A 16,454-nucleotide genomic window follows, 5' to 3' on the forward strand; every position below is an offset into this window, starting at 1 on the left:
TAAACTTTTCGATCACTTTGATACAGGCATAGTACTAGGTAGATAGACGCATAGACGCTTACGCGGATATATCACCCGCGTATACAAGTATCGCCGAAAGGCATTCCAGCACGGAATTGGTAAAAATTTGTTATCTATACGTGACCATGCGCTAGCTCGTTTGCACGGCAGCGTTATTAATCTCTGCCCTCGTATTTTGCTTATCCATTTGCCACCGCCGCGGAGTGCGTGATCGCACGCAAGAACTTGACGCAACGACGGAAAGACAACGCGAAACGCTGAAAAAAAAACAAAAACAAACTAAAAGAACGCGTAAAAAAAAAAAAAAAAAGAAGAAAAAAGAAATACTAAAGAAAGAAAGAGAAACAAGCGAGGAAACTAGAGATAAAAGCAGAGAAGAAAGTTATAACAAGGCGGGGCAAAATAAACAAAAGCACGAATTAACCGCAACCTCGTCTTATCTCGAGTAAACTTCGCTAATATTCGACAACTCGGCGGATTTCCCGCGGCATTAAACACGTCGGTTGCTTCCTGCAAGTTCCAGCCGGCCGCCTCTCTTCGCTTGGCATCGGTTGACTCCGTTTTAGCGACGGACAGGGAGTCGTTAGATATTCGATCGGCGACCGAGCCTGCGACTGCTTTTGTTTTCAACGCCTCACTTCCGTGCAACTAGGTTGGCAGGAGTGCGTGGAGTAGCCAGCAGGCGTGCCAACCCTCGAATGTAGGGAGACACGCGGGTGGGCGTGTGTACGAATTCCGTTTCCAGTTCGCCGATTCTACGAAAGGATTTATTATTATTCCCGGCAGCGTATAAAACGTACTCGGGCGTGACTAAGGCCATCAGTCGACGTATTCCTGTATTGCCGACCGAGTTTATTCGGCACGGTACGAGCCCGCATATTCGCCTCCTCCGTATTACTACTTTGTCCACGGTTAAACCGGATTGAAAATGTACTTTTCTATTACGAGCGGGAGATGGGCGAGCCTCTCTTCTCTGGGGATGAGCTCGCTCTACCGAATCGTACTCCGCACTCCGGCATATCGTCCCGTGCTTAGCGCGGTTCTGACTGTATTCCGTCCGGCGGAGGTTAGGTTAGATTGTGCCGATAAACTGGGAATTTATGCGCCTCGACAAACTGTTCTCCGGCCAAAGCCGGAGATTCCCGCGTCCCGATCGTAAACCTGACGGATGAGAAATAAGATGGAAAATCGAGACGAACAGAGATTGTTTTTATTTATACTTATTTTACGTCTTGTTTTAACTGCGGCTTTGAACAAATATACACTGTCGTCTTAACGCATTTTCACTGTTTACATCAACGATATATTTCACAAAATCCATCAACGTCGTCGCGGTTGCTCGGATGGTAAGGATTTTGTGACTTCTTCACAGAATCGGGCGCAATATTTACGGTGTTACGGTTTCTCTTCCAACCAATCTATGGAAAACATCTACTTTATTGACGAAATTAGTTTTGATAAATACGCAATTACAATTCGTCATTTGCAGACTTTAGAATTGATAAATCTTGTTCAAATGTAACGCACCGACGTTGTATAAGACTTTCATAAAAAACTGAAATTTTCACGATTACTACGTTATATATCATACGATATGTTATATAAAATTATATCGTACTTTCGGATTGGTTCCAATCAATACAAAGAATCGATATAGGTTGGTATTTTGTTTACTGTTGATGTGTAAGGTATTTATTTATCTAGAAAAGGTGTCCCAGAAAAACTTTGTCTGCATTGGTAGGTTGTATTCGTTCTCATTCAATAATTCCCGCTCAAGCGACTCGAACTAAATCTGCGTTTCGAATATAATAGGCCGTATGTCTTTTGACGCAGGAAATACGTTCATGGTGACAATTACCTAAGCTTAGGTATTTATCATTGTGACTGAGCGACAACGTGAGTCAGCCATTCCCACATACGTGTGTACCAAATACTTACCTGATTCTGCGATAAACGAACTAAATTTAACCGAACAACGAATTTTCGAAATAAATATTATAAGAATCTCGATTGTTATTCGATTGTACGTCAAATCTGTATCGTTAAAGATATTTATCATTTTTCTGATAATTATCATAATTATCTAAGACAGCTTAATCAATTCGACGATGTTACTTAAATGAAACATCGACACCAGCTGCTAAACTATCATATTTACAGTTTCGAACATTTAATTATATATTCTGTATTATATTATAAAGTGAATGATTGGTTTAAATTTAATTCGTTATAAAGAGGAATTGTCCTCTCCTATCCGAATAAATTATGCAACTGATTTAAATTATCATCACCATTTAATTTTTGTAACACTAGCAGAAGAGTAGACTGTAATCAATAAAATGTCTTTGGGAGATTATTGAAATACCATCCTTGCATAATAGGCATGACAATTTTTCAGGTTCACCCAATTATCCTCGTCGATAACGTAATTGCGTAAATTACACGTATTTGACCTACTTAAAAGTAAGTAAGTAATTAATTAGTTTATTTCTTCAATGTATCCGGTATAAATAATTACGCGAAAAATTTCCCAAGTAGTGCTATTTTCAAGTTCAGTTTAAAAATCGCCCGTGTATCGAGGTTTGTCCCATGTTTCCTGAGATGCCCGCAGATACAGTCGAAGGCCCTTATGCATAGGTATAATACACTGCGGGCCCCGGCGGACATCTCAGGAGTCGACGCGGACTTCTTCAATGAGTTTGTAAATTGAAAGGATTTTTTCTTCCTCCGTGTTACGAGGGCTGCGGAGCCGCGGGCGAAATGCTCGAGGGCGACGAGGAGCCCTCGGTTATACCGACCCTCGACCCTTTCTTAATTAAGAAGAAGACGGTCGTCGAGGCGAACTGTCCGCCCTGCGAGCGGCATTCGCGGGTAGCTATAAGATTTTCGGACGGGTGTATATAAAAGGAGGTGCGGGCAAATTCTCGGCATCGCTGTCGTTTCCTTGGCGACGAGGACGAAGATGTCATAACACGAGGCGGGAAGAGGAACTCGGCTGTGTGCGGCCTTTGTGCCTCGGAAACGTTTATTGTGCTCGATGGAGATAAATGGCTTTTTCTCGGGCGTCGCACCGGCTGCAAAGGGCTTCATGCCGGATTTTTTCGTTACACACGGAGGCTCCGTGCCGTTGCCATACCCGTCGACGTCCCGACGTCGTCCTGCGCAAATACACTGGAAAGTCCTTGGCAACGGTTCTTGAGCCGCAACTGTTTGTGCATACGATTGTGTTTACTCACTGTAAATATTGTTATAATGTGGCGGGCAACGTGGAGAGGCGTATGTATGTACATACGTATGAATTACTCTTTGAGCAAATGTTGTCTCGGAAAATATACCCACGTTGTACCTGTGTGACCGTATAGGACTACAGGCGTATGAATTTACCCGCAACCACGATCCGCTTCTCATCCGCGTTCCAACTGCAGCTACTGGAAGAAAATTCCGTTGATCATTTTCCAGTCTATCCTCAAGCTATCATTTTTCGATTGTCCAAAACACAGCGTGTTGTGAAGCGGAGAAAGGTAGCCATGTGCCGAAAAGAAACGTTGAAACACCTGGCTGTTTGAAACACCTACTACGCATGCGCGAAATGACTGAACTTTATTGGATGCCGAAATGGCGTCGCGGCAACATATTCGTCTGGAAGGCAAGGGTGCCAACTTACTGGAAATTGAGCGTCAGGTACCAAACTCCGCCGCGTCGAATGGCGAATCGATGTTATGTTGTTGTTATAACTCCTATCGGTCATAATTGATCTGTTAGTAAGGAAATCTTCTTACCCTTGAAACATTCACGTCAATTTCATAACCTCCAGAAGGTCCCGTTTGATAACTGAAGTTTGAGATGGCCAGCCTGTGTAAGAAGACGACGCAGAACGCGCAGGCATTCGGGCGCTCAATCTGCCAAGTATCGCCGTTTCTTTTTGGTGCAACAAACTCTTTTCCGAAAATATCTAAATGCCTGAACTTCAAGCTGCTGTAGTTACAGATTCTTCACAGCTTGCTGGTAGATAGAGAACCACTGCTCTGAATGATAATCTACGGAAAGTCTGCTTTACGTGCTTATTATACCAGAGAAACATCTGCAGAAGAAGTTCTATAGTCGGCTTGGTAGTTAAACCAAGAAAATTTGCTGTATATGAATGTAGAACGTATAAATATCCGTACAAGCGTATAATTGAGAACAAATTGGCTGTTGCATAATACACAGAGGAGAATTGAGCGGTTTGAATTTCACCAAGGATCGAAGAGTCGATCTTACAATTAGCTTCGAAGCGTAGCATATGAAGCATGTAATAAAGAGCGTATGTACGTACTTAGTAAATAGGGGAATAGATTACGCAATTGGTACCAATTGCTTTTTATGAAAGCGGCAGCTTGTTACTGGGCATCAGTCGTGACGATATTCATCCCAATAAACGTGATATCGCATTCGCGAATCGACTGTTAATAAGCCCGCAGTAGGTTCAGTTATGTTCATTAATGCCTTGGGCTTCCGGCTAACTTGTTTTCGGTCCGAAACAAAATGCGAGTTCGATTCTACACGAATTATGTGACAATGACTCCCAATCTCTCACGGCGGCTGTATCGCTAGTCATTATCACGTAATTCGTATGGAATCAAGCTTGCATTTTTTTTCGAACCGAAAACAAGTTAGCCGGAAGCCCAAGGCATTAATGAACGTTACTGCAGAGAAATATATAGCCGTGTCGAAGATGCCACCGTTCGCTTATCATCCCGAGACTACAAAGCGAATGAAAGAACTGAGTGGAAAAAAGAATAGTGAAAAGAAAATGGTGAGACAATAATACCGTAAACGTTTGCCTGACATTCTGTCACGTGCATAAATAAATCCTATAACGGAGACAAAAGCTTATCTGTCATCTGGTAGGTGGTATAAGGCGGCCGTCCGCGATGAGATTGGCGAAGAGTAATGCGTCTCCAGTCCGGGTAATTGACACGTTCGACTGGCTTTTGCGTCCAATTTCCTCGAACTACCAAATAGCCCTTCCATTACGAAAGCCTGCCGAGAGTGGAAGAGCGATGGAGAATGCCGGGGGCGCGGAGGACGGAACCCGATGGGACGGAGAGAGGCTTTACAGAATTACTGGCCGAATTGATATTATCTCCGGATAATGTACCGTTGTCGCTCCTCATCCCAGGGCGCATCGAGCCCTCCCTCCCCCCCCACCCCACTTTCCCCGCGACCTAGGTCAGGGTTGGGAACCCGGAAAGCTCGAAGCACGTACCTACTCGGCGTTGAGTGTCTGCGGGGGCGGAGATGGCCCGCCGCTTTGCCGCCCTCTAAGCTGCCTTATTGCCGAAGGTTATAGCCGTCTAATGACATTCTAATTTCCCAGGGAATGAAGAGATGCGTGTGCGCGGGTGGTGAAAAGTCCTCAAGTTTATTTCACCCGAGAAAATACCATTCTCGCAAGTTTTTACCTTTCCCATTCGAAAGGGGGTCGAGTCAACAGCGGCTGAACCCGTAAGATAAAATCGGTTCTTTATATTCAGAGTTTTAGTACGGACTTGGGTTTTATATCCCGGTAATGAGTGTTACACGGAAAGCTGTGGGATGAGCGACAGCTTTGCAGACTTCTAAATTTCACGAAGAAATCGAACCGTAGAATCTATGTACAGACGAAGAGGAAATCGTCAAAGTTCTGGTACTATTCACCCAACGAATTATTCCGGAGGGATGTGGGACGTAGCAAAAACAGATTTGTCCAAGGTGCGAAAGTCTGCGTTGAGGTCAATTCTGACGAAATTTTCACTCAGAGTTTGCTGGATCCTCAAAGTTTCCGGGCTAAGATTTTTCAGTTGGTGGAAATGAAATTTTGTCACAGAAGGCATATCAATTTCTGCACTATGACTCCGACAAACGTAACTATATATTGGTTTGTCAGATGATCTGAATAAATTTTCCCTTCCGAAACACCGATTATATTTCTTTGCACATCCGAGGTGTCGGTGAATTCTTAAGTAAATTCATTTCTACCGAATACCGCACAAGAAGCGTTCATCGACGTGTGAAATGCTCTTGGATAACTCATCGCGGTTGTGTATTCTGCCGTTTAGTGTAACTATAGATGTGTCACGCCCACCATAAGGATCCGTTCTCAGACACGACTCGATTTCCTACTTTGGAAAAAATATTCCTGATGTGTGAGAGAGAGAGAGAGAGAGAGAAGTACGCGGAGTTCGGGTACTGTTAAACTCCGAAAAAAGTTGTCATTTAATACACGGTCGTATACCAAGATGAAACGGTGAAAGTTAGCAGACTGCGCATGCGCATGAGACGATTGAACTCTACTGGTCCAGTGTGACCTCGCCACAATATATTCGCCTGCAAAGCAGAGGAGCCAACTTGCTCGAAACGGGGCATGAGATGTCGAACTCTTGCGCGTCGCGTGGCGAATTGAGGTTATGTTGTTACAGTGACTCGTAGCAGTCATCGGTAATCGATTAGTTGAGAATAAAAGTTCTCCAAACCATCTCGAAACACTGCTTCGATCACGTGGGATCTACTTAACCTAGAAAAAATTGCGTCGTATACATGAATGCCACAAGGCGCGTTTGACTTGCTGTGGCCAGCCTGCTTGAGAAAACGTTGAAGGTGGCGCATGCGCAGTTAGTCGCTTACGATCACCTTGCCAACTTTTACAATTTTCTCTCTGTATAGTGTAGGTAGGATTTATGGAGATGAAGGTTATTTGACTGGATTTTAGTCACACGCACAGTTGAACGTGCCGATAGTATCCAAAGGCTACCTGAAAATCAAAGAAATGCGATGTATTTTTCTAGAGAGAGAACTCTTGCGCATCAAGTCGATCTCTTTTTTTCCTCATCTGTTCCTGATAATAACGTCACGGCACAGAGATATCACGAACTAACTTGAATCGCCGATAAGTGTTCTACTAAAAACTAAACGGCCTACTCGTTCCATTAAACAAATTAAACGAATGCTGCAATCTACGTCAAACCTAAGAAATAATCGTTGCTCATTTGCATCAAAGAAAACAGCGAGATTTTTCACAGTTAAAATGCCCGCAGTTAACCTTGCAGAAATTATACGTTCGCGCTGATGTTTGTAAAAAACAAACTAGAAATAAACCGTACGTTTTTTCCAACTCAGGATATACGTTTGTGTTGTAATGACGAGGCTGTATTACACTTGTTCAGGAGAATGTTGCGGCACGATACAATAATTGCAGTGAGTGAAAATACTTTACTCCTCTGTTGCGCTGACCAGAGAGATCCAGTGACTTTTACAATCTTGAAAAATATTTTAAAATGCCAAGCGATTTTTTTGAAACAGCAAAAATACTGATCGTTGAGGTATTTCAACGATTCAAATTATAGGTCCCGGATTCAAGGTATAAGGTGCCCGAAACCGGGATTGGAAATAAGATATATACATTTAAAAACGTGCGGGAGAAATCTGGAAATAATTTGTGCAACGCCTTCGGTAGTAAATTCAGATTCAAATACGCCGCGAGTTTTGGGAGGTGATAGTTTAACTGCAGTCGTATAGCGCCGGGTCGTAAAATTAAAATGTATACGACCCACCCAACGTGAATTTCCATCCACAACCGATTGAAATTTTGTCTCTTTGTAGCCGTCTGATGACGCGTCGAGCTGTGTCGACAATTTCGAGCTGAAGAAGACACTTGAACGATCCTCTGGGCTCCTAGCTCATAATCGCTTCATTCTCTTACACTCAATGCCGCGCATTATGCAGAGGAAAATTTCAGGATGACAGAAGTTGAAGTGCCACTACAGAACTGTTGTAAGTGTCATGTCGAAAGTGGCAATCGACGGATTCCAGTGGAGAAGTTGCAAGCTCGTCCTTTTCGAAGAATCTACGTAAATTTATGTTAGAGTCTGATTCAATTCAAGAGTGCTATATGGGGCATTCCACGTCGACCATTTTAGGTTTTGATAAAAAATTTGTATGCAGTTATTTCAACACCAAAACAGTACCCCGAATTTTTTCATATTTTTTGGGTTAAATTTATTTTACTTATGATTTTTGAAAATCAACAAGTCTCACCGTAACTTAAAAATCTGAACAAATTTTCTAAAATAATGTATCAGAAATGAAAATTTTTCTAACCCAGGTCCAGGGTGGGCTAGAGTTACGTTCTTATTTTTTTTGATTTGTTTTCGGAAGAAAAAATTTTATTGAAAAAAAATTAGAGTAAGAGTCAGTTTACTATGCACGGCTGCTCCAACATTTTCATATTTAATACGAATTTGAGAATTATTTCAGATTTTTCCAAAACAAATTATTGGCAATTATTCATCACGGAAAAAAAAAACTTTTTGGAAAAATCTGAAAAAATGGCGCACGTATAAAAATGTTTGAGCAGCGGCCCACAAAAGATTGACAATCGCTTCTATTTTTTTCAGTTTTAAATATTTTACATCTGATGCAAAATTTTTGAGAGTTAAAAAAAATTTTTAATTTACGATCAAAGATATGCTGATTTTCAAAAAGCACAAATCAATCAGATTTCGTCAAAAAAATCTATACCGGGATTGGGACAATTGTATAAAATTTTTTTAACAAAGTTGAAAATGGCGAGCGTCCGACGTTGGTTGAGTTGGCAGGCAATGCCTCATAAATATCATCGCGAGTTTTATGTACAGCGATTCGGAGCTTGATAGCTGGCCCGTTAGTTCCGTGAAACCGAACATTGAGAATTCACTGAAATTGTCGAAATCTCAAGAGTTTATACCTCAAGTTTCACAGTCTCAGGTATTCAAGCAAGGCATGGAGATATGGAAAACGAGCATCTCCTTGTAAAAGAACGAAAGCTGCAAGAAGCTGTCGCGTTCTTTTTCCTTTACACGGATCCACCATCCGTCCGTACGGTCGTTGTCTGGCGTCAGTGCGGAAAGGTCGGTATTCGGAGGCGAGTCACGAACTCGAGTAGGTACCTACCCACTGCATACATAGGCTGCGGAAGGTTTTCTTATTGTTAGCCTCGAAAATGGGCGCGGGTACTCTTAGTTTTAAAACTACCTGCAGAGAAACAGCAAATAACTGGAGTCCCATGGTGAAGTGCCGGAGTGTGTAACGCTTGTCGCCAGCGAGAATCACGTATATAGAGATGCGCGTGTACCCGAGAGGCACGTTAATGTGTAATATACGCTGGCAGAAGTGAGGCGGAGAGTGGAACGGGCCGGAGTTACAATGCTCGTAACGTAACACCTTATACTTTTATCAACTCGGAAAACAACGGGGCTGAAATATACAACGAGCTAAAAGGGGTGTCATTAAGTACACGGAGTTAATCCTCGCAGTAACCCGTGGCACGACCTCTCCTCCCGGCGCCGACACGCCGGCGACGTAATAAACCCCTGACTGCCTCTCGGGATCAAGTATAGTTTTGAGGGAGACGCCCCGCTCCCTCATCCCGTTACGAATTACGACAACCCCGGAGCAGCTTCAAGATGCTTTTCGCCAAGTAGCAATTAGCTATGTTTATACTTACGTGTCGCTCGAGGGATGCTAACGACGAATGTTCAACACATCTGATACCATTCCCGGACCGCACGGTGCAAATTAATACTCGTATCTAACGAAACTCGCCATTCGGCTTCGATAAGTAAATATATCTTAGTTTAAGGAAAAACGAACTACGACCTTCTATTTCTTGGCGATGAATGGGTCGCACCGGCTGAATCGATAGTGAATAAAATAGGAGAAACCCGTTTGACAAACATGAGAACGTCCCTGCGATTTAACAGAAAATAATATGAACAAATTCGAATGCCGCAGGCCTAAATGTCAAGAATTTGAGGGAAACTTGGATAATAAGAACGTTCAAAATGATTAAACCCCTGTTTTTTTCAGCCGAATGTAACGTTTTTAAATTCATTCTGCTCGCTGACCAGATCTCCATAAATCTTTTAAAAAACACTTGAGAAATCTTACATCATGGTATAACACGCAAATGTACGCTGCACCGTACTTTCCTAAATCTATTTTTATTTACCCTGAAAAAGACTATACGCAAAAAAAAAAAAAATCCAAGCGATTCTAGAGATCTCTGTGGTGCAAAAGCCAGTTATGAAAATGAACAGTCACGAATGCACAATGTTTCTTTTTCTCGTGGTTGAGACTTTCAGGTATTTGAAACGTATTTTTTATTTGAGATTCAACATATTTTTATCAATACCTTCAAATTACTCGATGAGAATTATTACTTTGAGAAATGATGGTTCAAGTCACACTATACGATTGCTTTAACAGTCGTGACATCAGTCGTACGAGGTGATCAGACGATTTAAAAACACCGTGTAACAGTGGTTGACTAATTCTCGCCCAAGGGTAGAAGCTTAAACACAGTTTTGCACTTTAAAGCAATAAAATACGCTTACAAAGGTAGAGAATGAGAAATTAGTAAATACGACCTATTTAATCTCAAACCGAAGCAATCACTCCTGTCGGGTAAAAGTCAAAATATGGGTCGAATTAGTCGATTGAAACATTTTATACTAAAATCGGCTTTTTCTGTTTTCCAAACTCGAATAACCGAAACAGGTATTTGTTATGCGAAATATTGAAATTGTACTCCACGGATAATTGCGGTTGTACTCCAAGTAAAAAGTAAAAGCTAAACAGCGAGCAATTATCCGGATATTTTTTTCACCGATGAGCATCTCTCACATATCTGATGCCTGTAAAAGAACATTTGTAATAAGATACAGTGAATTGTTATTATCGTTTACCATAAAACTTAATTTCACCGTACATAAAACTCAGCGCTTACGTTGCTCCGAACAGAAAAGTAATTGAAGACCTTTTTTCACCTCCACTTTTTAAAAACGAAGAGGCCGGTAAAAGGTAAAGGAACTTGCAAGATCGGCAAGGGAGAACGATCCTGAAACTTCACCACGCACGAACATGCAATGGGAGCAGCCGTACCGCAACTACACGTAATTATACCTCCGTTCACATCTTTGTAAAAAAGTTCTAAGCCCATCCAACAATTCTAACGATAAGACCCATCCACCTATTCTCTAATTGGTTAATCGAGTTCTCGCGTTTACCGGTTACAGTACACGCAACTTAAACCCGCTTCAGGCATTTTTCCAAGAGGCTCGCAACTATGACGCGATGCTGGATATTTTTTACCGGGATTCGCCGCGAACCTGAAGATTGGGTGGGCAATAATCGAGAGCTCCATCTGGACTCGCGGATGGGTTACAACTCTCGAGAGTCGCAAAAGACGGCCAAAAGCGGATGCGACCATTTCTTGCCCGCATGGCTGCCGACTTATCCACGTAGGCAGAGGATCCAGGACGCGAAGAGCGCGAGCGTTCTTGTGAACCGTTCTGCTCTTCCTCGGACGATTTATTGCCGGGTATCGCCGCCGTTCCAGACTCCGTCCATTCTGTTTTTATCCCCGTAAAGCGACATTCACCCGGCAACGATAGCCGCAGATCCCTGATCATTCAACAGCGGGACGCGAAGACTGTTCGCAATAATCTCTGGGATGTCGAGTTTTTCCCAGAGTAGAAATTTTGCCATCGTTATTAACATGTTTTCACGTTAAGGAGGTTCAAGACGAAAATCAATACTTCGTACTAATTTTATAACGAGTCGTAGTCGTAGATTTGAGATCTATCAAATTATTGTATGCCACGTAAGAATTCTTTAAAAATATACAAAAATATGAAAAATGCTGTAACTGTAAACAAAAATTTACTATTAGGTATCGGTGTTTTGTTTTGAATCGCTTCGAAGTGGTTACTAGTCTAAAAAGTTTATTCGATTTCACTCTATAATCGCTTTTTTTTTATTCAGTAGAGTATTTTTCACGAGGTCAGTGAAGCAGACTTATTTTTGTACGAGTCAATCTAAGATTAGAATTTGCCGATCATATTCAATACCATCGTGATGTTTGGAATTAAAATATTTAGTGATAACATCGTGATAAAACAGAGTATTTCAGAGAATTTGTAGAAAATGGTCTTTTGAATAAAAGGAGACATCGCGGATTGCAATGGAACAAATCAACTAGATTTTTCAATATTTTACAGCAATTTGAAATGATGTATCGATATATCTAAGCTTTGGTTTATAATTCTAGTATTTTCTATTATTTTGTTTTTAAAGAGCCATTCGTAGCTTATGAGTACAATAATTTGTTGAACATTCAATGTATAAATATTGCGTGGTAAAATTAATGAAAAGTATCGATTTTTTTCCAGCTAACCTCTTTAAGGTATATTAAACAAAATGTTCACGGAATTAAATTTGCCTTAATGTATTCCTACGTGTTGTTAAAAAATATCGAGTTTGTGTTGATTGATTCAGAGAACACGAATTACGTAAATTAGTACTGGCACGATACAGCACCGTAGTTGTCTATATCCTGGCACGTTTAACCGTCTAACAACAAGCGTAATTAGGAATTGTGACTCAAGTCTTCAAAATCCCCCCTGATCTCAGAAGCCGAAATCTATTTGTCGTAAAGCAAGTTTTTCACAAAAGCAATTTGATCACATTTGACTGAGTGTAGAGATGGGGAAAAGGGTCCGTTGATCCGTTGACAAAGTTTTCTTCCACTCGATAAAATCTTTTCCTCACGAGCAAATAACTACAGTAGCGCTCAAAAATATTCCGACAGTATGAAATTCGTTATTATTTTGATCCATCGTTTTTTTCTTATTTTTCTTTATTTTAACTTCATTTTTTAGCCAACGAGATTCAATTCTCTATAATTATATTGAACAACAAATTTCCTTCAGTAAAAAATACTATTAATTTTTATATTTTATATCTTTTTATAACCAACTACGATTACGATATTTGTGATAATACTTTTGAGCGCTACTGTAAATATATACTTGTCGTTGAAGAAAACCATTACTTCGACTTTCTTGGCATCAAGAGAATATGAACTGCGATCAAAAACACGTATACATACTTACCTGTCACTTGATTGCCTGGGGAACGATAAAATTTTTTCCTGTTCAGTTACACTTTTCAGCGCAGATTTTTGACAATTTTTACAAATTTTTCGCAACAGTTATTTTTCTTCAGAGTGGAAAAATTGGAAATAAATAATTGGTTCGGAAAACAATGTGAATATTTTCCAAGACTACTTTTTACATGTAAAAATGTTTGTTCAACGTTTTTTTCAACGTTGCCTTCGAAACGAAAACTCGAAAAAATGATAAGTAATCGCTGGCCTACGTCAGCTCAAAGCATAAAAAATTTCGTACCTGACGCAGGATTTTTCAAATTTTTGAATTGTGCCCACCTCTATGTTCGCTTTTAAGAATTGTTGATGATTTGAATCCATTCTACAAAATGTTAAAAAAAAGACTAAACGTCTTCGAGAGTCAGAACAATTGTACTAAATAAAAAAAAAAAACCGCTGGCCTGATCCGAGAGGTTAAGGGAGCTTTCCAGTGTGAAATTTTCAAAAAATCGATTTTTTTTTTTTTTGCTTTATCGAATAGTATACACTCTTCCGAATATTCCCTGAAATTTTCATGCCGAAATTCAGATTATTTCGGTTACTGTACAGCATTTTTTGGAAGAAGGCAACGGAGCGCTACAGCTGCCGCGTCGGCCGTCTGCCCGTGCGACTGTTATTTCTATTGTCTCGTTCCTACCTGCACGTACATGAACTTGGCTCGCCAATTGTCGAAAATGCGAATTCGGACTATTGCATAATTTGCCGTTAATTAGCCGTAAATTAGTCGCGCGACTTATTTTTTTGTCGCACTCAATTTTCAAAAAAAAACCTGATGGCGTGCTAAATTCTTGAAAATCAATCAATCACTGTGTGTGGCAACTAGCCCCAAAGCACGTATTCTGCGGCAAGCAGATAGTAGAAATCGCTACGCAGTGTGCTGTGTGCACCTTCAATGAAGGTTACGACCCAATTTTAAAAATTTTGAAGACGATGGGATGCACGATAGGGCCGAGCGCCGCAGATTTCGCCGCTAAGTACAAGAATGCGCGCATCATCCAAGCAAACCGCCGGGCGTCCCTGGATAGCAAAGAGGCGAGGACAGCTCGTCGGACTGAACAATCCATTGAGCACGATCTTTTCGAAGAAGCAGAAGGGATATTGTACGGACCTGGCATCGCTGATTGACCGTAAGTAAACGATTTACCTAAAATTTCCTCACTTGAAACTTTGAACGCGTTTTTCTCGAAACAGCATTTTTCAAAACGGTGTCCAACTTGGAGGGCAGAGTTTTAAAGCTATCGAGTTGAATTTTTTACACAATATTCTTAACGTCATTGTTTATCGTGCTATGGAAGCTTTTTTTTTTTTTTTGACATCTTCCTATTTTTTTGTAAAAAAAACTGCCAAAAAAAATGCTAAAATCGATACTTTTTTTTCAAACCGGCGCCATTTTTGCAAAAAAAAAAAAAAAGAAAAAAGCCTCCATAGCACGAAAGCCAATTATATACCGATCAATAATCTTTTTGTGTTTTTTGTTTCAGATCAAAATTGTGACCCCCAACGTGGACACCACATCCGAGTGCATTTTCTGCAACAATTGTTTCATCATTTTTATAGATATTAATTAATAAATAAATCGATCTTTAAAAAATTGTTTTGTATTCTTCAATACCCAATTGATATACAAAAAAAAAACCAGACCGATTAGACTATTTTTTCTTTAAAAAAAAAAATCGCGAAAAACAGCGATTTTTGGGGCTGTCACACTGGAAAGCTCCCTTAAAGCTCAGACCCAGGTCAAATTGGCATGGAATGCCCCGCGTGTATCAGGCGCTTGCATATGCACACGTGTATCATATATCGCTGCGAAAACACGGAAGCGCGAAAACGTGAAAGGACTTTGGTTAATTAAACTCTGCTGCTCCGATACTTTCCCTCGGCAACAAGCACCTACGCGAGTTTGGGGAATTGGAGGGATTTCGTGTTTGGATGTACATGGGATACGCGTACCTCCGCAATTATTTACACGTTCTCAAAGCAGTGTAAATATGAGGCTTCGCTAGGAGATCTTCAGTACCTGGTACTTCAAGATCTCTCAGTCGATATTTATCTTACAATTAGATGAATATTTTCCAAATTGACCAAGTCATTTGGCTGGTTGGCATCCCGGTGGAAAAAAAATTGTATACCAAATTTCGTGGGAATTCGTGAAATACTGTAGCTATGAACGAATTATTGCTAATTTTCATTTTCCGACAACGCCATTCTGCAGATGCAATTTCACGTTGTAAATTTGAACAATTATAGGCAATTTGGCGATTTTTCAAATCACGTTTCTACAGCACTCAGGAAACAAAATTTATCTCGCATGTTATCACTAAAACATCTTTCGAAGTTGCGAAACACAATTTTTTTTTAAGCAATGATTTTCAGAACAACCTAATTAATTACGCAGTATCTGTCTCGAATATGATCGCGTTGCTCGAAAATATTTGATTTTGCAAATTCTTCGTTTAATAGCAATTCACGAAGAGCTAAATTTTTCATATTTTCATACTGGGAACATTGGGCAACGCTGAATATGACTGAGATACTTGAAGGCAATGCTTTAATATACGATCCATTCGCCCGCACGAACAAATTTATACAAATTACAATTGAGTCTGTCTTACACGTGAAAATAAAATCATCTGATGCAAACATCGTTCTCTTTCCGCGCATACTTGGGTACACGATGAGTAAAGATCGAATAGTCAAGAATAAAATGTTTGACAGATCAGTATCCGTGATTTTTAACTCGAAGAATTTCTCCATCAACAAAGCGTTAGTGATTTCTCAAGGAGTGGATTCCTTTCGAACGAAGCTGATCATAATTGCGGCGTAACGACCGAGGACAAACCTCGTCCGGCATTTGATCTTACCTTATCCGACAGTGACAAAGTTCATCGATCCATCGATTCACGACTCCTCATATTATCAGTTAGCGCACTTCCGACTTCACTACGCCATCAAGCGGTGAGAATAATTCCTGGAACAGAAAGACACAAAGATACATACGAGTTTGAAATTATCATAGCTATGCAAATGCAATAGTCCGATTCGTACCTAGAGCTAAAAGGGTTACCCGAGAGATTCGTTATCGGCAAAGAAACGAGTCGGCATATATAATACATGTGCGCGATTCGTTTATGCAGATTAAAAGCGCGCGGGGACTGCGACCATATACGGATGTTTGCGCGGTTGCGATGCTCGGCACGCGAATATTTCTGCCGAAGGCATATATGCTCGGGGATTCAGTCGTATAGGTGGACAGGTATGCGCACACGTATATCCCTCAGGCATTCGTGGCACTCTCGTACGCCTTCCTTGTTGCAGTAATGCGTTTAAACGTCTCATTTCCCCGTTGGTGGAATTTTAGAGCTCGCGTGTATGCTCGCCGCCTTCTCTGTCGAGTTCGGAACCTGTTTTCTCATCGATCTCTTGAAGCCGT

The 16,454-nt window shown here is 40.8% G+C and overlaps 2 protein-coding genes across 3 annotated transcripts in view; one reads left to right on the plus strand and one right to left on the minus strand.

Moving 5' to 3' along the window:
* The window catches only part of LOC124184913 (protein groucho-like), a 134,896-nt gene extending 118,924 nt beyond the window's left edge, over nt 1-15,972 (minus strand). Inside the window, exon 1 of one of the 2 annotated variants that reach the window (XM_046575126.1) lies at nt 15,886-15,972. The gene's annotated coding sequence lies outside the window, so the exon portion shown is untranslated. The remainder of the gene's footprint in view (nt 1-15,885) is intronic. The other variant, XM_046575125.1, reaches the window with a different exon arrangement.
* LOC124184990 (fasciculation and elongation protein zeta-2-like) overlaps nt 1-16,454 on the plus strand; it is a 467,596-nt gene that overhangs the window by 138,261 nt on the left and 312,881 nt on the right. The window lies entirely within an intron of this gene.

Source organism: Neodiprion fabricii, chromosome 6 (assembly GCF_021155785.1).
Source record: "Neodiprion fabricii isolate iyNeoFabr1 chromosome 6, iyNeoFabr1.1, whole genome shotgun sequence".
Lineage (NCBI taxonomy): Eukaryota > Metazoa > Arthropoda > Insecta > Hymenoptera > Diprionidae > Neodiprion > Neodiprion fabricii.